At 48.0% G+C, this 21,305-nt stretch overlaps 1 protein-coding gene and 1 long non-coding RNA gene across 2 annotated transcripts in view; one reads left to right on the top strand and one right to left on the bottom strand.

Moving 5' to 3' along the window:
- Positions 1–9,161, bottom strand: part of FHL2 (four and a half LIM domains 2) — a 55,650-nt gene extending 46,489 nt beyond the window's left edge. The window contains exon 1 of the mRNA XM_059943318.1: positions 9,032–9,161. The gene's annotated coding sequence lies outside the window, so the exon portion shown is untranslated. The remainder of the gene's footprint in view (positions 1–9,031) is intronic.
- On the top strand, positions 1,820–19,827 carry LOC132377200 (uncharacterized). Its single transcript, XR_009506574.1, has 4 exons — positions 1,820–2,233; positions 10,664–10,798; positions 11,864–12,080; positions 19,421–19,827. It is a non-coding gene; the product is annotated as an uncharacterized LOC132377200 (long non-coding RNA).
- The last annotated feature ends 1,478 nt before the right edge of the window (positions 19,828–21,305 follow it).

Genomic DNA, 21,305 nt, shown 5'->3' with positions numbered 1-21,305 from the left:
AATTCTTACCCTTACTATGCTTTCTGTTCTTTTTTATTCTATCTTTTCCGTATTCTAGTCTTTTACATTTTATTCTTCGAAACGTGAAATGGTGAAGGTGATCAAAATGTACAAACTTCCAGTTGTAAAGGAGACCTGGAGATGTAATATAGATCATGGCGACCACAGTTAACAATACTCTATTATATATTGGAAGTCGCTAAGAGAGTATATCTTAAAAGCTCTCATCATATACAAAATAATGTGTAACTGCGAGGTGACGTATGTGCACTAAACTTATCATGGTAATGATTTTACAATATAAACACATTTCAGATAAAAAAAAAAAAAAAAGTGCGGGTCTCCACCCACTAGATGGATTTCGTGACTCACTAAGACCTATGATGCTGACCTGCAGTTTGAAAAGTTTGCATTTGGGGGAGAGTCAGGCAAAGGAGAACTTCTTGTGAACGTGTGGTTCCCTCACAAACGTGTGGGGAGACAGCAGAGAAAAAAAGCAACCGATTCAGGAAAACGTCACAGAAGAAACCTCAGAACTCTCAAATGTGTCAGTTGGAGAAAGGACACCTGCCTTTAACACGGTGGCCAGTGTAAGGGTCATATCCCAGATGTTCCTTGTACGAAACTTGACCTGTGGCTTCTTATCTTCCTTGTGAAAGGAACAGACATGTCTGAGGCTGCAAGAAGCCTACAGGGTTTGAAAACCCCTCTGAATGATCACGTTTCCAGGCAAGGCGGCTCCATCCGGGGTCTTGGTGCCCGTGAATGAGGTCTGGGACCCAGAGCCCGGCCCCTGCCCGGCACTGCCACCAGGCCGGCCCGTTTACACTGCTGACCTGGGCGCTAATGAAAAGCGTCCTCTTTGCCTCTCATGTGGCCCCCGCAGCCCGCCAGGTGCCGCCCAGGTGTTCATGCCACGGCCCCTGCCGCTTGCTCTCTTATGGGGGCGGGGCGCGTCCCGGCTCTTGGGTCTTCGGCAGCTGCTCCGCACCCTGCGTCCAGGCACCCCCTCTACCCCGACCCCCATGGGCGGTGCGGCATGGCCTGTCTCCAAGCAGGGCTTTCATTCCCACTCTGCAACCGACTTTTATGGAGTGTCTGTGGTTTCTTTTTTTTTTTTTTTAATAAATTTATTTATTTTTGGCCTCGTTGGGTCTTCGTTGCTTGCTGCGTGCAGGCTTTCTCTAGTTGCGGCGAGCGGGGGCTGCTCTTCATTGCAGTGCGCAGGCTTCTCATTGCGGTGGCTTCTCTTGTTGCTGAGCATGGGCTCTAGGTGCGCGGGCTCAGTAGTTGTGGCACATGGGCTCAGTAGTTGTGGCACGCGGGCTCAATAGTGTGGCACACGGGCTCAGTAGTTGTGGCACATGGGCTGTAGAGCGCAGGCTCAGTAGTTGTGGCTCCCGGGCTCTAGAGCGCAGGCTCAGTAGTTGTGGCGCATGGGCTTAGTTGCTCCGCGGCATGTGGGATCTTCCCGGACCAGGGATCGAACCCGTGTCCCCGCATTGGCAGGCAGATTTTTAACCACTGCACCACCAGGGGAGTCCCTGTCTGTGGTTTCTTGAAAGTCAATGCTATGTTTGAGGTTGAAGTGAGACTGATAATTTAAAACTGGCCTCGATGAGATAAAGTGACTTTTAGAGTCAGCCGTGCTGTGCTCTGGCACCCACAGCCGGTGAGCAGGGCCGAGGGGATGAATCGTCTTGCTCAATGTCGAAGACAAAAACCCGAATCTGAGGTGCAAGTTTTCCACCCCGCCTTCGTTACTCCCAGGGCTTTCCGTGTCCTTCTGTAGCGCAGCCGTCAAGAGACCAGCCGGATGCCAGCCCCAGTTCTGTCTCTTAGTAACTGGTAGGCAGGATAACGGCTTCCCAGCACCGTTCATGTCCTAATCTCCAGAATTTGTGAAGGGCCTTTGCAGGTGTGATTAGATTAAGGCTCTTGATACGGGGAGATGATCCTGGATTATCCAGGTGGCCCAATGTCATCACGAGGGTCCGTAACGTGGGAAAAGGAGGCAGGAGAGTCAGAATCAGAGAGATTTGAAGACGTGACCGTGCTGGCTTTGCAGGTGGGGGAGGGCCCACCAGCCAAGGAGCACAGGCGCCTCTAGAAGCTGGAAAAAGCCAGGAAACAGATTCCTTCCTGGAGCCACCAGAAGGAACACAGCTTTGCCCACACTTTGATTTTAGCCCACGGAGACCCCTTGCAGACTTCTGACCTCCTGAACTATAAGGTAATAAATTTGTGTTGTTTTCAGACAATAGTTTTGGGGTAATTTGTTACAAAAGCAACAAGAAACTAATATAGTAACTATGTCTAAGATACTTTTCTGGATTTCAGTTTGTCCTCATCTGTCAATTACCCGTAGCTATTATTATTGTTGTGGCTGTTGCCTTGTTGAATCCTCCCACGTATTTAAGAGGTTATTGTTATTGTTATCTCTTTTTTAAAGACAAGATTCTGGGAGGTTGAGGTCTCCGCCTGCTGTAAATGGCAGAGCTGGGGACAAAACCCAGGCAGCCTGACCCCCCAGCTCCCACTTTTCTCCCTGAACAAACTCCAAGTGCAGTGGACGTTTTTGAAATGAGATTCAAGTTGTGGACAGGGAAGCCTGAGACTTGGACCCTGATAAGGATACTTTGTAAGGGTATTGATACATGAATGACACTGGAAAAGCCTCTAAGAATTCAAATGAAATTTATGACGGTGGATTGTTGGAGACTTCGTCTCTCACGGATACTCATTCAGCGCCTACACGTCCCTTTGTGGGTGTGCATGTGTGAGATAAGTGATTTGAAGAAAAGTAAATCAGGGCAAGGAGCTAGGGAGCGGCAGAGGGTGTGATTTCAGATGGGACCCTCGGGGCTGGCTCTCACATGTGGTGTGATTGAAGGATTGAAGGAGGGAGGGAGGCGTGTGGTTTCCTCGGGGGAGAGCCTGACCGGCTAGCGCACCAGCAGGTGCAAAGGCCCTGGGGCAGGGCCATGTGTGGCACAGTTGGGGTAGGGCGGTGGGACGGGAGCATCCTAGGTGGAGAGGGAGGAAGGAAGGAGATGAAGGCAGGTTCTGGGGCCTGGATCCTGTAGGACTCTGGAGGCTATGTAGCACTGGAATTTATTTTGACTTGGGAAGCCATTGGAGAGTTTTGAGCAGAAGAGAGACCGGTCTGATATAAGTTGGAATATGAGAGCGAAATTTAAAGAGAGACGTGAGGTTCAATGGAGCTCACGTGGGCTTCTGGAGCTACCCGGCTGCTCCTGCCTGAGGCTGGCTGAGGTTTGCTGACACTTCCCAGGAGATAGAGGAGTGTGTCCTGGCAAAGTAGAAACAGCTCAGGGCGGGCTCCAGGATCCTGCCAGAGCTCATCCCCCGCCAGGCTGGAGGGTTCGTGCTACTGCTGCTCAGAAACGGTGGCCGAAGGGCTTATCATTCTTCTGTCCAAACTGCGTTATTCAAATGATGTTGAACTTGCCGGTATGAATTCCGACTTGTAGAGAACTCTATCTTAATTAGAAGGTACTCCCTCAGCCTTCCTTGCTGCCTTGAGAGTTTTTCCATCTGACGGTATTTTAGACGTGGGATTGTGGTCGTAAGTATTTCTTCCCTCACTCGGACGGTTGTTCATGCAGCTTAATGTGATGCCAACAAGTTTGCACCTGTTGATAGTGTTTTTGCATGTTCAATTTGCAGGAGTAGAGAGAGGTGCCTAAAAGGAGTTTGTCTCACGCACTTTCAAAACCTCTGAGCTTTCTTTGTGTTGCACACACATGATTATTATTATTTTTTCATGGAACCTAACTGATTTGGAAGTCTTGTGGGCCTCTGTCTTGATTTAGGGGTTGGAAGGACATAATAGCTGGTCTATAATTCACTGTAATTAAAATTGGGGTTTTGAAATAAGGGGACTCCTCTCTCACCTGCTCTTTCGTCTCTTGAACTATATTTGAAGGGAGCAAAATGTTGTTGTTTCCTAATAAATTAAGCGATTCTTAACAAAATTGGAGAGTTTTTTAAAAAGGAAGCTTACGGCATTTAACATTTATCATCTCCACCCTCTTTCCCTTCCCCCGGCACACAAACACACAGCACACACGCAGACACCACACCTCCCCACACTGTACACACATACGGCACACACTGTCCCATACATACACAACACCCCACACCACACACTCGCACACACGCCCAGACAACACACACACACACACACACACACACACAGAGCATCTCTGCTTCCCGAGGGCCCCGCCCTGCACCTGGCAGGACAACCGGCCCCCCTTTCAGAATTCCTTACTTCCTGTCTCCACACCACAGTGTATGCAGCCTCTACCCAAGTACTCCCTTCCTGCTCCAAGTAACGTTCCTCAGGAGTACCAGCCCCCATTCCTGTAACATTCCCGCAGGCCTTCAGCGTGCTCCTGTGCTTCTAACACCAGCTGGATCCCAGGCCCTGTCTTTCACTGGGTTGCACTTTCTGCACTGATACCACTTTTCTAAGCCTGCCTCCGTGTCTGAACGTAGGAATAATAACAATAACAACAACGATAATAATACCCACGTGTAGGCTGGTTGTACGTTAGATGAGCCAATACATAGTTCCTGGACATGGTAACCACTCAGTAAATTTTACCTCCTGTTTCAAGAGGCTGATCATTCTGATAGGTTATTTACAGTTTTTATAATTGGTGGCAATAATTAGAATCCTTTACATTTGCGTGGAATTTTGCCATAAAAAACTTTCATGATTAGTCTCCGTGTAGAAAACATAGCAAACTATTTAAAATGTGGAGAGAATATAAACTCACTACTAATCTTATCCCTCAAAAACAATAATTGTGTATATTTTGGTATATTTTTTCAGTGTTTATATATTATATAGGTTAAGATCATTAATTATAAGACTATAGCTTTGTATTCTGATTTTTTAAATTAAAAATTCTGTGCAAACATTAATTTTTGATGATTGTACATCTTCCATACCTTGGCTATATCATAATTTATTTAACCATACTTGGCTTTTGAGCGATCTCACTGTTGACCATTTTAGTTATTACATATAATATGTTGTCATATAACTATTTGTGCCTTCATATTACCCATTTTATCTTCCTACAAAGGCTATGAATTAGAGAGAAGTAGAATAATCAACACCATTTACTTTTCTATTTTGCATTCATGCTAAATCCTGGTCAGGATTTGTCAGCACAGACCTGAACCCAGGCAGGAAGTGCTCTGGTGACCTCGACTTCCATGAAGACAGTCGGTCCCCCTGCCCCTTCAGGTGCCCTCCATGCTGAGCACGCAGGTCCCAGGCAGAAAAAGAGGGCTCACTTCTTAAAAACCAAACGAAAACTCTTTCTCTTTCCCCGTAAAACCTAATTATGCAGCCTTCTTTTTTTCTTTTTTTAAAAAATTTATTTATTTATTTTTGGCTGCATTGGGTCTTCATTGTTGCGTTCGGGCTTTCTCTAGTTGCGGCGAGTGGGGGCTACTCTGTGTTGCGGTGCGCGGGCTTCTCATTGAGGTGGCTTCTCTTGTGGAGCACAGGCTCTAGGCACGCGGGCTTCAGTAGTTGTAGCACACAGCCTCAGTAGTTGTGGCTCGCGGGCTCTAGAGCGCAGGCTCAGTAGTTGTGGCTCACGGGCCCAGTTGCTCCGCAGCATGTGGGATCTTCCCAGACCAGGGCTCGAACCCGTGTTCCCTTGCATTGGTAGGCGGATTCTTAACCACTGTGCCACCAGGGAAGTCCCTGCAGCCTTCTTAATAAAACACCTGGAGCATATTTTATGTGTTGTTGGCTGGATAGGGTTTTACTTCAGTTTAACTTTTCAGTATTACAGTTTAACTGTAACAAAGTCTTCTGTTAAAATAAATTTTTATCTGTCTTTTATCTAAAATTTCTCTTTTAGATTTAAACAAAGTCCCAAGTTGTAAAAATGTCCTCAAAGTTAAAACTGATTTTATTTTTATAGGCTTACACTTAAAAACATTTAATGATATTTATGAAATATATCTGTTAAATATCATATTGCTCAGAACTTATGTTTCTTTCTGTTTTTCAACCTTACGTTGGTATATTGGAGACTAAGTATGAAGACTGACAAATCAATGATAATGAAAAAAATCAATAAAACAAAATTGAGGGGGGAGTAAAGATCCAGGTCCTAGACGGTTGAGTTGTTTCTCTTATTCAGTAGGTAGCATTAATAGTGTAGAAATCAGCAGATCATACTTCGAAACAAGTTATATGTTGATAAAAATTATTTATCTAAATCTCATTTTATGATTTTTTTATGTCCCACTTATCCAGCTATTATGGATATTTTAATATTCTGGCTAAATGAAAATGTCATAATTTAGTATATAAAAAAATTGAAAACCAATTTTCAAAGAATTAGAGCTTGAATGCACAGTAAAAATACACTGACTATACATGGGACAAAAAGTAGATTACCAAATAACCTGATCATATATATATTTTTCCTTAATTACAATTTATATTTTCCCCCCCAATTTATTGTTTTTGGATTCATCTTAATCTGTATAACATAGGGGGAAATTTTCCCCTCTCTTTTAAAGCTAGCATTAAATTAATGGTTGATGTTACAATCAAAGACCTCTTAGAATCAAGAAATAGTTAAGATTCACAATGCAATGCTGAGTTATCTTTGAGTAGTAAGACTGCACATCATTTTCCATTTTCTTCTCTCTGCTGGTTTGTACTTCCTGTGGTGAACATATATTTGTACAGTAAGAAAAAACAAAAGAAAATATAAACACTATGAATATAATTTCACCTCTTTCTTTTGTGGTGTTAAAAACAAGACAACAGGGCTTCCCTGGTGGCGCAGTGGTTGAGAATCTGCCTGCCAATGCAGGGGACACGGGTTCCAGCCCTGGCCCGGGAAGATCCCACATGCCGCGGAGCAACTGGGCCCGTGAGCCACAACTACTGAGCCTGTGCATCTGGAGCCTGTGCCCCGCAACAAGAGAGGCCGCGACGGTGAGAGGCCCACGCACCGCGATGAAGAGTGGCCCCCGCTTGCCACAACTAGAGAAAGCCCTTGCACAGAAACGAAGACCCAACAGAGCCAAAAATAAATAAATAAATAAAGTAAATAAATAAATAAGTCAGGAGCTCTTTAAAAAAAAAACCAAGACAACAGGCCCCAAATGGAGTCACCTATTGTAAGCCCCATGTCACCAAACTGAGACTTCATTACAGTTTCGGCTCTTCCAGAAATGGAATCTTAACCCAGTCAATCAGGAATGGCTTGACCAGGACTGGTGTGGTCACCTGCCTGATAGACCCCTGCCGTCCCCTAAAGGAAAGTAACCTTTCAATAACCAACTTGCTTTTTTGCCGAGGACAACTTCCTTGTTGCCATTCCCTTCTGCCAGGAAAAGTCTTTCATTTTGTCCAGCTCCTCAGACCTTCTTTCTACCTGCTGGATGGGATGATGCTTGATTCATGCATCATTGAATAAAGCCAATAAGATCTTTAAAAATTTACTTAGTTGAATGTTTTTTAACAGATGGGGAGAAGAGAATTTAAAATCAGTGTTTCTCGGCCATCTATCCTTAAATATGAAGTGTTTTAGGACACACAGTAGGAGGTGTGTAGGTGCCTGTGTTGGAGCTGAGGGACGCAGAGAGAACGGCGTGGCCCAGCCTCAGGGACCCCAAATCAACGGAAGCACTAAGAAGATGATGAAATCTAAAGGTGCAAAATGTTCTCCAAGACAGGCGAGATGGGGGGGGCGGTGAGCGGTCAGGGTACACTTTATGGGAAAATATGCAGCTTTTCATGGAAGTGATACATTAATATTTCCTTAATATTAGAAAAAGCCTTCAAAATGTAATCATCTGAGTTGATTAAGTTGGCTACTCCATTAAAAACAAAAACTTTTTTTTACAGTAGAATGGATCCCAAAATGTAATAGACTATTAAAGCACATTTTGTTGTTATAAACCCAGCAATATAACAAGATTCAAATAACATTCCTCAAGAAACAAAACAATAAATCTAAATAGAGCAAATACGTGATAAAGTAGCATTAGCCTATAACACAGCTATTAATCTATCTTTTGACCTCAGAATTATTTTTAAAAAACTGATGTCACAATTTTTTTTCCTTTTAGATTGGACCTGATAAAATGCCTTGCTTGAGGTCTGGCTAGAGGATGTTTATACCTATGATACCTATTATCACATATGTGTCATTCTATCAGTATTAACATTATTACGCGGCTGGCCGAGCATTAGAACATTCCTCAGTACTTTGTCCTTCGCATATATCCTGCTCTAGAAATTAGTAAAATATTAATGCATTTCCTTTGTAAAGCATACAACAGTGATCTGTACTTTCAAACCATCAGCCGTAACAAGTCATCTTGTATAAACACACTTCCCCAGCATAATCAGACTTATCAGTAACTTGCCTTTTTACCCCAGGCCATCCGGAAATTCTGTCAGGGAGAAGCAGCTCAAGGGCACTGTGGTTTTTCCCCCTTCCAGTGTTGATTTTATCATTTTTTTTCTTTTTCTTTCCTCTTTTTTTAAAAAAAACTTTCCGGTGTCAAAACTCAATGCAGATTCCTGATTCCCACTGAGAGAGAGTAAGATAAACTAGGGTTCCTCCAAGTTCTTTTTTTTTTTTTTTTAACATCTTTATTGGAGTATAATTGCTTTATAATGGTGTGTTAGTTTCTGCTTTATAACAAAGTGAATCAGTTATACATATACATATGTACCCATATCTCTTCCCTCTTGCGTCTCCCTCCCTCCCACCTGCAAGTTCTTAAGGTCCCGGTGGGTACCTGCTGCAACTTTGGGGGCAGCAGGAGCTTAGCTGCTGGAAGAGCCAGCTGTCCCTGCCCCCTGGGTCCTACTTGGGTCTGCGGTCCACAGTGCCAGAGAGCTCCCTCCCGGGGCTGGACAATCCCTCTGCACAGCTGGGGTACAAAGCTGTGCAGACACGAGAGGAAGGATGGCAAGGGAAGGGAAAGAGAAGAGAAACCGGAGCCTTACCTGTCTGCTTTCTGCCCTCCAGCCCAACCAGGGGGGACAGCGGCTGGAGGTCAACCGCCCTGTGGGTTCACCCCAACGTGCAAGCAGCTGCTGGCCAGCTGGGCTATAAATAAGGCCCCTCCAGAGCACAGGAGATAAGAACCCAGCCCCTCGCTCCTGCAAGCCTTTTAAGGTATGCAAATTAAAGGAGCCTCAGCCCCCAGAGGGGAAGGGGCTACCAGCTCCCCATCTGGCCTGCCGGCCTCAAGGACATCCCAGGCCTGGCACGTATTCCTGCGGCGGGAGGGGAGGGGAGAGCCAGGGCGCCAGGGAGGGATCTCGCTTTGTCGGACAAGTGGAAGAGCCTCCGAGGCCCCATGCAGCAAGCTCCTGGGGGTTGGCACTGAGGCACAGAAGGGGGAAGAAACTTCCCCAGGACACACAGCCCTCTGTGGCCTGAGTGGAGTTTCAGCTGACCACCACCTTCCCCCGCAAGCCCCCCCTAACCCCACCCCGGCTTCAGGGACATTTGTTTGGGTGGAGATTCTGGGAAGACCAGGGATCAGTCTAATCACCACTGGGCCTCCGGGAAGCTAGGAGTGAACGCATTTACAGAAAGTCCTGGTTGCCACCCTCCCCGCCCCAGCCTGATGGTGAGGGTTTCTGGAACCTCAAGTCACCTTCTTTAAAGAAAATGCAATCTTCCTAGAGCCTTTTCAAATCATTTGTTGGGAGACAAGGGAGAAGACTAATTTGGGGGAGCGACTGTTTCTGATTCATCCCTAAATTTCTCACTCATTAAATTTCTTCTGAAAGGCATTTCATCCGAGGACCGCTGTCTGTGTTACGGCAGTGATTCCAGGTGTGGGGATTTATTCTAAGGAGAGAACCATGAATGTGGACAGAGATGCAGCTACAGGGACATTTCTTGCAGCTCTTTTCAGAATTGGGAATAGCTGGAAACCACCTGAATGGCTAAAAACAGAGGCCTGGTTAAACGAGGACAAGTATGTCCATAAAGGAAACACCCTGCAACCTTAAATGCCATAGCAGAGGGTTTAATGATTTAGAAACAGTACTATGATAATTGGTACTAAGAAAGCAGCCACTTTAAGGGGAAGATGGGGTATTTGCAGTAAGTGACCACACGCAGTCCCCAACCCCCAGACCCTCTGAAAGAACACGCCCCCAGTGAGAAAACGAGGCTATGGCTGGATGGTCGATTTATGGCTGATTTCATTTTCTTCTTTGGCTTATCCACAATCTCTAAATTGTTTACAGTGATCTCATTTTGCTTTCATAATAAGAACTGTAATTTCACTTATTTTTAAATTTAACTTTTATTGGAGTACAGTTGATTTATAATGTTGTGTTAGTTTCTGCTGTACAGCAAAGTGAATCAGTTATACACATACCCATTCTTTTTTAGGTTCTTTTCTCATGCAGGTCATTACAGAGTATTGAATAGAGTTCCCTGTGCTCTACAGTAGGTTCTTATTCGTTATCTCTTTTATATATAGTAGTGTGTATATATGTCAATCCCAACCTCCCAGTTTATCCCTCCCCCCTTTAATTTCATTTAAAATCGAAGTTTCTGAGAATCAGAAGAGAGCGCTCTGTGTCCCTGCATTAATGAACCCCCATTTATTTTAGGATTACAGAATTCCTCAGAGTCTCCCTGGTCTTTGGAAAGACCTTTATAGCACTCAGCAGCCTTTCTTCATGCCGATACGATCGATGTGATGAAGCCAGGCCAATAGGGTCCCCAAGAGCGCCCGCCAAGGCAAGGTAAGTCAAGAGGAGAGAGAGAGAAAAGAAAAGAAAACACTAAGAGAAAGAGGAGTTAGAAAATAAGAGAGTGTGTGTAATGGGGGTGATAGAGAACACCCACAGCCCCAGATCACCCCATCCAACCTAACATCCCCACTCATACTCTGACCACGACATGACAAAGGCACCTCTCTGCCTTTTATTTGTAGGATTTGTACGTTCTGATAACAACTTCCTCTTTTATTGTTTTTGACTTTAGTGATGACTTCCAAACCTGTGTGGTCGAGCACATTTCACTGCTAGGTGTAAGGGGAAGAAGCCTCCCTTCCCACTGGGCTCCCGGGTCGTGGTACAGAGGGGCCCCATCCTCTCACTGCCTCTCTCCTGATGCAGAAACCAGAGGGGTCTGCCCCCTCTATGAAGAGGACCTGGTCTAAGGCACAGAACGGGTAGTTTCAAAGCGCTGTGTGGAGTCGCTGTTACAGGATGGGGCCCTGTAACAGACCCCACCCAGGGCCAGAACCTGGAGGCTGAGGAACCCTCCAGACAGTTCTTTGGAGCTTTCAGAGCCCAAGCCCCTCTTGGCTGGTTCCCCTAAAGTCTACCTAACGCCTGCCTCTGACTTCAGTGCTAACTCGTGGTCATGGTGAGAAGGGGGGACTCCAGCCGCAGGCCAGTTTCCCAAATGAAACAAGAGGTCAGTGCAGGGTCGGGTTGAATGAGGGCTTCTCTTGGAGGACACGGGCCTGAGGCAGGAACTGGGGTGCCCACGTAACGGGCGGCCTCTGTAAGGGCCGGTTTAAGGACTCTTCCTTGAACTCCAGGAGTGCTCTCAGAAGGATCCTGGTGTGACATTCTCCCTTGCTCTGTGCTGGCCCACTCTCCTTCGGGGGGCACACAGTCCTGGAGGCGGGTGGGACGTGATGGACTGTGTCCCCTGGAGCAGACACGTATGGGGGCTGAGGCCCAGGATTCCGGACTGTGGCCAGGACTGCGGGTGCAGGGAGAAGCACTGAATGTGGATGAGGCGCTGCCTCTCTCCCACAGTATCACAGAAAGGCTGACCTGCATTTCTTGGTCCAGTTTCCAAAAACTCGGGGACCGAAACTGACGGACATCGAGGTCTGGGACAAACATTTTGATTTATCCAGCACCTGTGTATTGAGCCCGCACTGGGAACCAGAACCAGGAGACACAAGGGTAGAGAGATGATGGAGACCAGCGGCCCAGGACCTCCGGGACCTTTTTCCCAGCCACCAGCACTGCTACTGTCTCGGCTCTCAGGCCCTCTGCCCAAGAGGTCAGGAAATATCCTTGTTCATCCATCTGTACTATTCATTCTTTTAAAAAAAAAAAATTTTTTTTTTAATTAATTAATTTATTTTTAATTTTGGCTGTGTTGGGTCTTCGTTTCTGTGCAAGGGCTTTCTCCAGTTGTGGCGAGTGGGGGCCACTCTTCATCGCGGTGCGCGGGCCTCTCACTATCGCGGCCTCTCTTGTTGCGGAGCACAGGCTCCAGACGCGCAGGCTCAGTAGTTGTGGCTCATGGGCCCAGTTGCTCCGCAGCATGTGGGATCTTCCCAGACCAGGGCTCGAACCCGTGTCCCCTGCATTGGCAGGCAGACTCTCAACCACTGCACCACCAGGGAAGCCCCATTCTTTTTTTTTTTTTTATTTTTTTTATTTTTTAATTTTTTTTAAATTTTTATTTATTTATTTATGGCTGTGTTGGGTCTTCGTTTCTGTGCGAGGGCTTTCTCCAGTTGTGGCAAGCGGGGGCCACCCTTCATCGCGGTGCGCGGGCCTCTCACTATCGCGGCCTCTCTTGTTGCGGAGCACAGGCTCCAGACGCGCAGGCTCAGTAATTGTGGCTCACGGGCCTAGTTGCTCCGCGGCATGTGGGATCTTCCCAGACCAGGGCTCGAACCCGTGTCCCCTGCATTAGCAGGCAGATTCTCAACCACTGCGCCACCAGGGAAGCCCCCATTCTTTTTTTAAAAAATAAATATTCGTTGTGCTTTTTCCATGTGTCAAGCACTGTGATAGATCTGGGAGCGTCAGCCCTGAACAAAATAAAAAACCTCACCTCAAGGAGCTTACAGTCTCTTGTGAGCTACTGTCGCAGCCTCAGCCTCTCACCTTGAACCTGGAGCGTCTTTCTCTCCCGGTCACTGTTGCTGCCATTTCCTGCTGGGCTACCACTGTCATCTTCTTGTGGACTGCTGCCACCAGGGCTCCCTGCTCTGGGGTGAGCAGCCTTCATCCTTCTGTGGACCTGGCCCTGCTGCTCCTGGAACCTGCCAGGGCTGAGTTTTGTAAGTTGCCGGCGGGGCGCCTCTCCCAGCCAGCTGAGTGCAGCCCTGGGCCCTGCTGCTGAGGCTGGGTGTCACCAGGGCTGTCACCGGGCTGATTGCCACTGGGACAACCTTTTCCTCCTTGCCCTCCCTGAGTGGGAAGGCACAGGGGTTAATGCACCTGCCCCAGTGGGAGGGAGCTAGTCTCTTCTGCCCTGGACAGATTTTCCCTCGTTGGATTAGCAGATTCCATGACAGCGGAAAATGAGCTAACCAGGCAGCCAGAGAAGGACGAGCACAGGCCGGGCGCAGGGGCGCTTAGTGATAAGGCCAGAAGCTGCAGAGAGCAGCGTTTTTGGAGGAGGGGCAGGGAACAGCATCAAGCCCTGCTCCCTTGTGCTGGGAAGCTCTTGGATGCAGAGCCCGCGGGTCGAGGCCATGCGGGGGAGGCTAACGAAGCCCGTCTCCTGCTGACTGTCTATCCACGGAGCCAGGAGGACAAGGCTGGCCTTTGCTGCCGCGTCCTTGTCTGCTCCGTGCACTATGACAGAAATCTCTCTATAAACATTCCTTCCGCACTTTCCGGAACAATAAACAGGCAAGAACGGCTGCATAAACGTCCAAGAGTATAAATACGGCTGTGAACAGCTCTGGAAAGTTTCAACCTGAAAAATAGCATCACCATTTCTTGGTGTGAGAGAATCCAGACATCCCTTCTTTTGAACTTGGCTTAGGCTGAGCTAGTTTGGGTGTTGAAATGAACCAGCTTACAGAGTCAGAGAGCTAACTGAGCCATGACTGGGGTCTCAGGGTCCTGATAGCTACCACAGGAAGAAAGCTCATACATGCCCAGCACTGGGCTAAGCTTTCCTCATTTAAGAACCCCTGGATCCGACCCATCCCTCTGCTTCAAGTCACATGCCAAAGGCACACAAAATGTTACCCATAGCGGGAAGTATCATTCCTCAAACTCCACCTACTGTGGACTCTGATATTCTCTCCCCTGAATCCCTATCAGATCTGCTCTTACCATGTTCATCTACACCAATTCACATTGTTGATAACAGCATCGTGATTCTCTGTCTAAGGTTATCCTCTGCCTTTGTTCTCTGGCTTTTGGTTGGGTTTGGCCAGTAGACAGTACCAGCTGAGGGCAGAAGACAGGAGAGTGAGGTCAGGCCCTCAGTGCCCCGTCCCTGCTGTGGTTGGCTCTGTCCCTCTAGGGAAGCCCTCTCCGGGCTCTGGTTCCTTCTCCTGAACTCTAAGGGCTGAGGGGGAAATTGTTACTGAGTCCAAGCCCACTCTGCTCACCCCACAACAGGCCAATAAATCGTAGACGAGGTGCTGAGGCAAGGAATAACAACTTTATTCGGAAAGCCGGCAGACGGAGAAGATGGCAGACTAAAGTCTCAAACTAACCATCTTATCGGGGTTTGGATGCCAGTTTCTTTTATAGCACAGAGAGGGGGAGGAGATGAGGAAGTAAAGTAAAATTCAGGCCATAACATTTGCAAATATCCCCTGGAATGGCCAACCGCGGGGAGGGGATGCGTTCATTTCTTGTTCCTTGCCGCCATCCGCAGGTGGACAGGGTCTGGATGTTTCCCTGAACAAAGGCACTTTGGTTTAACCTTCAGGCAGAGGGGCAGGGTTCCCCAAGGCAGGCCATTGTGTACAGTCTCCTTTCAGTGAACAAAGGCAGCGGAAAGCAGAGGTGAAAGTAAAAGAAACAGAGCCAACATGGAGTCAGATTTGGCTCTTCCCCGTTACACGATGACCTCCGCAGTTGCCAACTCAAGGTCCTCACTCTCCCTTACTGGTTTCCCTAACTGCCCACACCTTTGGAGAGAGTACCTTTGGTAAAACTCTCCTCCAGTTACCTAGGTCAGGTGTGGCCTCTCACCTGCCTGGACCCAGATGGATGCAGAGGAGAAAGACCGAGTGTCTTGAGAAGCAGGTAGAGAGTGGCTCCCGTGTGCCCCCAGCCCTCGCCCTGCGGGGCTGTGAATGAAGGGAGGGCTGGGGCGTGACCAGGAGATGGTGTCCAGTGATGGGACTGCCTTACCCGCAGTGGGGGTCCACACAGTCCTCCAGATTCTGGACCAGATTCAGGAAGGAACCCAGTACTGCCAGGGGGAGAATTTCCTACTGTGTTGTGCGGGGATGGGTGCCCAAGGTCCTCATTAAATTGCTCTAAGGAAAATAAAGTGATATTTCCTGCATAGCTGTGTTTCTAGACCGAGATGTGCACCTGTTTAATGACAACTCCACCTGCCGTTTATTGAGCCCTTGCGATGTATGAGACACAGTTGCGGCTCAGCCAGCGCGTGTGGGGCAGGCCTAGAAGGCCGCGACCGCCAGCTGCAGTCGTAACAGGGAAGAGCCAAATTTGACTCCATGTTGGCTCTGTTTCTTTTACTTTCACCTCTGCTTTCCGCTGCCTTTGTTCACTGAAAGGAGACTGTCTGTACACAGTGGCCTGCCTTGGGGAACCCTGCCCCTCTGCCTGAAGGTTAAACCAAAGTGCCTTTGTTCAGGGAAGCATCCAGACCCTATCCACCTGGCGGATGGCAGCAAGAAAGAAGAAATGAACGCATCCCCTCCCCGAGGTTGGCCATTCCAGGGGATATTTGCAAATCTTATGGTCTTTTTACTTTACTTCCTCATCTCCTCCCCCTGTCTGTGCTATAAAAGAAACTGGCATCCAAGCTTTGATAAAATGGTTTTTTGGAGACTTTAGTCTGCCATCGTCTCCGTCTGCCAGCTTTCCAAATAAAGTTGTTATTCCTTGCCTCAGCACCTCGTCTCTGATTTATTGGCCTGTCGTGCGGTCGGTAGCACAGTTATGCTGGTAAACACCACGCTGCCTGCCCCTTCCCTTCAAGGGGAGCCTCGAGAAGGAGCTCGGAAGCCTGGGGAAACACCACTGTCCTTACTGTGCAAGCCCTCGGCTCTTCACCTGCCTCTTCTTCTTCCACCAAAGGGGTGGTGAGGGGACCTCGGAGCTGCAGGAGGCTGAAGGCCTGAGGGCAAACCCAGCTCGGCCCCAAAGAGAGAGGGGGCCTCCACAGCAGGGGGCCGCCGGTTCACAGGGGCCACCCGAGTTCCTGGCAACTTCCCATTTGCTTGATGCCACCTGCTGTCCTCGAGGGGCTGACATTTGAAGCCAGACCAATATAAAGATGGAGAGAAAGCACACCTTCCGCAGGTGGACACTCCCTCCCACCTCCTCAGATCTACCCGTCAGCTCTGCTCACTCCCGCATTCATAAAAGCTGGAAGAGAAAAACAAATATCATATCGCTTATATGTGGAATCCAGAAAAATGGTACAGATGAACATATGTGCAAAGCAGAAATAGAGACACAGATGTAGAGAAGAAACTTATGGATACCAAGGGGGGAAGGAGGGGGTTGGGATGAATTGGGAGATAGAGGTTGACACATATACACTATTGATACTGTGTAGAAAATAGATAACTACTGAGAACCTACTGTAGAGCACAGGGAACTCTACTCAGTGCTCTGTGGTGACCTAAATGGGAAGGAAATCCAAAAAAGGGGATATACGTATATGTATGGCTGATTCACTTTGCTGTACACCAGAAGGTAATGCAACAGTGTAAAGCAACTATACTCCAATAAAAATTAATTAAAAAATAAAAAAAAATAAAATAGAGAAATTCAAAGAGAAAAAAAGAAAAGCTGAAACTGAAGAGCCCAGAGAGGACATAATCACTCACCTTCTGCTTCCTGCATCATCAGAGAGGCACGCCTCATTCCTCTCCCAGGTGACTACAGCATTTACTGATTCTGCTCTGATTACCCCTCTGATAGCTGCCCCATCTGGATGGACCGGGGCAGGCCTGCCTTCCTCAGAACCCAGGATAGCATCCCCTGATTGCCAAAGGCCCGTGTCCAGCTGATGTAAGCAAGAGTGTTTCATGAGGGCTTCCCTGGTGGCGCAGTGGTTAGGAATCCGCCTGCCAATGCAGGGGACACGGGTTCGAGCCCTGGTCTGGGAAGATCCCACATGCCGCGGAGCAACTGGGCCCGTGAGCCACAACTACTGAGCCTGCGCGTCTGGAGCCTGTGCTCCGCAACAAGAGAGGTCATGATAGTGAGAGGCCCGCGCACCGCGATGAAGAGTGGCCCCCGCTTGCCGCAACTAGAGAAAGCCCTCGCACAGAAACGAAGACCCAACACAGCCATAAAAATAAATAAATTAATTAATTAAAAAAAAAAAAAAAAAAAGAGTGTTTCATGAGTCACTCAAAGTACAGCCCTCATAACTCACGACGCAGTTGCAAAGTCATTTTAAAACGTCCTAAATGCCCAGACTTATGGATACAAGTTCAGGAGGAAAACCACAGGTAGATACATTTTTAAATGCGAATATTTTTATTGCAGTAGAATATACATAACATACAAGTGACCATTTTAACCATTTTAAATGGACAGTTCGGTGGCATTAAGTACATTCACGTTGTTGTGCAACTGAAACTGTGCACCTCAGATTGGGACTTGAACCCACTCGGCTAGGACTCGAACCCGGCCAAAACTCACAGTCTTCCAACTGAGATCACACACCTGGTTTCAGGACATATTGAAGCTCAGGTTCTTGATGTCTCATAGCAGAAAGAATTCAGCGAGAGACAAAGTGATAGGTAAGAAGTGGATTTATTTAGAGAGAAACACACTCCACAGACAGAGTGTGGGCCACCTCAGAAGGTGAGAAAGGCTTTGGGAGAAATACACTCCACAGACAGAGTGTGGGCCATCTCAGAAGGTGAGAAAAGCACCAGGGTCTGGAGTTGTCAGTTTTTATAGGGGTGGGTAATTTCATAGGCTAATGAGGGGGAGGAGTATTCCAGTTATTTTAGGAAGGGGTGGGGATTTCCAGGAATTGGGCCACCACCCACTTTTTGACCCTTATGGTCGGCCTTGGAACTGTCATGGCGCCTGTGGGTGTGTCATTTAGCTTGCCGATGTGTTACAGTGAGCATATACTGAGGCTCAAGGTCTAGTGGAAGTCGACTTGTCCGCCATCTTGGACCCATTTGGTTCTAATCAGTTTATGTCATGTCCTCGGGCTATGTCTTTCTTTCAAAGGTTGTGCCCTGCCCCCTTCCCTCCTGTTTCACAACATCACCACCATCCCTCACTGGCACTTTTCGCCTTTCCAAACGGAAACTGCACCTATTAAATATTAATTCCGCATTCTCTCCCCCCCCTCCCCACACCAGCCTCTGGCAACCACCATTCTACTTTCTGTCTCGACAATTTTTATTACTTTAGGTACCTCGTGTAGGTGGAATCATGCAGGATTTGTCCTATTGTGACGGGCTAAAGAGAACAAAACTATTTTTCCTTTATGCTCTCACATTTCACTTCCACACCAAATTTTTTTCCCCACACAAACCAATTCTCCAATCTTCTGTGAACACCACCTGAGTGTCCTACAACTCACGTCAGTCCTGACACTGTCCGGCTGGACATAGCGTCCGATCCCACAGGTGAAGGGCTCAGGCCCACAAGGCTGCCCCCCACTTCAGAAGCCTGTCCCAAGTCTGGGCCTCCCTCTGACTTCTGACAAACTGGCTGTGATCAGAGTTTCCCATGACCACCTCCTTCAGTTCTACAATTTGCTAGAATGGCAAACACTTTTCGTATGTTTACATGTTTAATATGAAGGACATAACTCAAAAGCAGCCAGATAGAAGAGATGCATGGGACAAGGTGTGGGTAGGTGGCACGGAGCTGACCACCCTCCCAGCACCTCCCTGTTCTCCAAACCCCGTCCTTTGGGGTTTTCTGGAGGCTTCATTGCACGGGTGCAATTGTTTACATCATTGGCAGTTAGAGATTAAGTCAACTTCCAGACTCTTTCTCCTCCTCTGAGGTCGGGAGTGGGGCTGAAAATTCCAATCCGCTAATCACATGGTTGGTTCCCTTGGCAACCAGCCACCCCCATCCTTAGGGGCTTTCCAGAAAGTCACGTCACTGATATAAACTCTGGTGTGGTTGAAAGGGGCTTGTGAATAACAGGACACTCTTTTCACCTTTACCCTCTGAAGCTATTTCAGGACCTGGGACAAAACCCAAATATGATAACAAAGGATGCCCCTTTGCTCTTATCACTTAAGGAATTACAAGAGTTTTAGATGCTCTGGCCATAAAGCTGGGGACAATATATATACATGACTGTACATCTCACACCGGGTTACGTCAGGTAGCACAAGGTCTCCAAGGTGCATCCACATTATAGCAGGTATCAGAGTTTCCTTCCTTTCTAAGGCTGAGTAATATCCCATTGTATGCACATACACATTTTGTTTATCTTGTTAGAAAGAAACCACAGTACCCACATGGAGTCATTTGCCTCCAGGACAGCAATCAAGACAACTGCAGGGGCTTCCCTGGTGGCGCAGTGGTTAAGAATCTGCCTGCCAATGCAGGGGACATGGGTTCGAGCCCTGCCAATGCAGGGGACACGGGTTCGAGCCCTGGTCCACGAAGATCCCACATGCCGCGGAGCAGCTAAGCCCGTGCACCACAACTACTGAGCCTGTGCTCTAGAGCCCGCGAGCCACAACTACTGAGCCCATGTGCCACAACTACTGAGCCCGCACGCCTAGAGCCCGTGCTCCGCAACAAGAGAAGCCACCGCAATGAGAAGCCCGCGCACCACAACGAAGAGTAGCCCCCGCTCTCTGCAACTAGAGAAAGCCCATGTGCAGCAACGAAGACCCAACACAGCCAAAAATAAATAAAATAAATTTATATAAAAAAAGAAAGACAACTGCAGTTTCAATCTCTCCCAGAAATGTGACCTTTAAACAGACAATCTGAAATTTCAGCACTGGGGTGAGGTCATTTGCACAAGAAGACCCCTGCCCTTCCCCCTAGGGGAAGGTGACCTGCCCTGAAACAGCCCTTTCTTCCCTTTCCAGCTAGTAACTTCCTTGTCCCGCCCCCTCCTTCCACCTATACAAACCTTCCATTTTTTACAACTCCCTGGAGCACCTTCTACCTACTAGGAGGGGTGCTGCCTGATTCATGAGTCATTGGATAAGGCCAACTAGATCTTCAACTTTACTCAGCTGAATTTTGTTTTCCATCATCCATTTATCGGTTGATGGACACGTGGGTGGCACAGGTAAATATGTGATTTCTTCGTTAAGTCATCTCATACTCTTTAGACTAAATACACATAAACATAATTGAAGAATCCGAAAAGTTTGCCCCTTGTGCCTCAGTTAGGAGAAACGTCCGAAGAGTGGGCGTTTTGTGGATATTTCCCTACCTTAAAGTCCCCAGTACCAGTGAGGGAGCATAAACCAGTTTGTTTAAAAATACACCTTGAGAGGCTTGACCGCTGAGGCTCTCAGGGGAGGTGAGACGGTTTCTTCTTCAATGTAAGGGCTGTAGAGTCGTCTCCTGCTACCTGCCAGGCTAGAGGGACGAAGGACAGACCCGACTCCCAGGAGTTCTCGGTGCAGCCTCACTCCTCACATCGCGTGGTCTGTGTTGGTCCACGACGCGGGCGAGGCCTGCAAGGCTGGCTCTGGATCTCCTCGCCCAGATGCACCTCCACCCCCGCCCCTGCCCGCTCTGCTCGCGGCAGGACCACGTGGCCCCACGGGAGCCTCCCCTGCCCCTGCGGATGCTGCTTCCGAGGGCGCAGCCGCTAGGGGGCGCTGGCTGGGGGACAGCGGGACAGGCAGGTTTCCCCGATGCCCACGGCGGTGTCTGGGGCCGCAGGTGCCGCTCTTGCCGCGGGTCCGGCGTCCTTCGGGGGACCCCCCGCTTCTGGGGCTCCCATGGAGGCGCAGTGGCTTCCTCCTCACCCTCCCAATCTGGCCTCTCAGCGCCCCCTCCAGAGCCCCTGTGGCCACTCCTCGGCGTTAAATCCCACTAAATTACCTAAAGTAGATTTTATTTCCCTATTTAGACGTTTCCAACTGTTTCTAGAAGTCCAAGGTTTTCCGTTCATTAAAGTCTCATTATATACAAATATCTGGACAAATTAACAAAACCCGTATCCCTGTCCTCTGAGTTGACCTAATTGATCTTTTCATGTTTATGTGAACTCTGTGTCCTCCAAGACACGCGGAGGGATGCTTTGAGAAGGCGAGTTCCTTACTTAGCTTTCATCAGTCAGCATATACAGCCCTTTGTAGAGGGAGTTAGCTACATGGATCCCAAGTTAGGGAAGAGGCTGCTTTGGCAG

Source organism: Balaenoptera ricei, chromosome 13 (assembly GCF_028023285.1).
Source record: "Balaenoptera ricei isolate mBalRic1 chromosome 13, mBalRic1.hap2, whole genome shotgun sequence".
Taxonomy (NCBI): domain Eukaryota; kingdom Metazoa; phylum Chordata; class Mammalia; order Artiodactyla; family Balaenopteridae; genus Balaenoptera; species Balaenoptera ricei.
The sequence above is the reverse complement of the archived record's forward strand: the minus strand, read 5'-3'. Positions and strand labels throughout refer to the sequence as shown.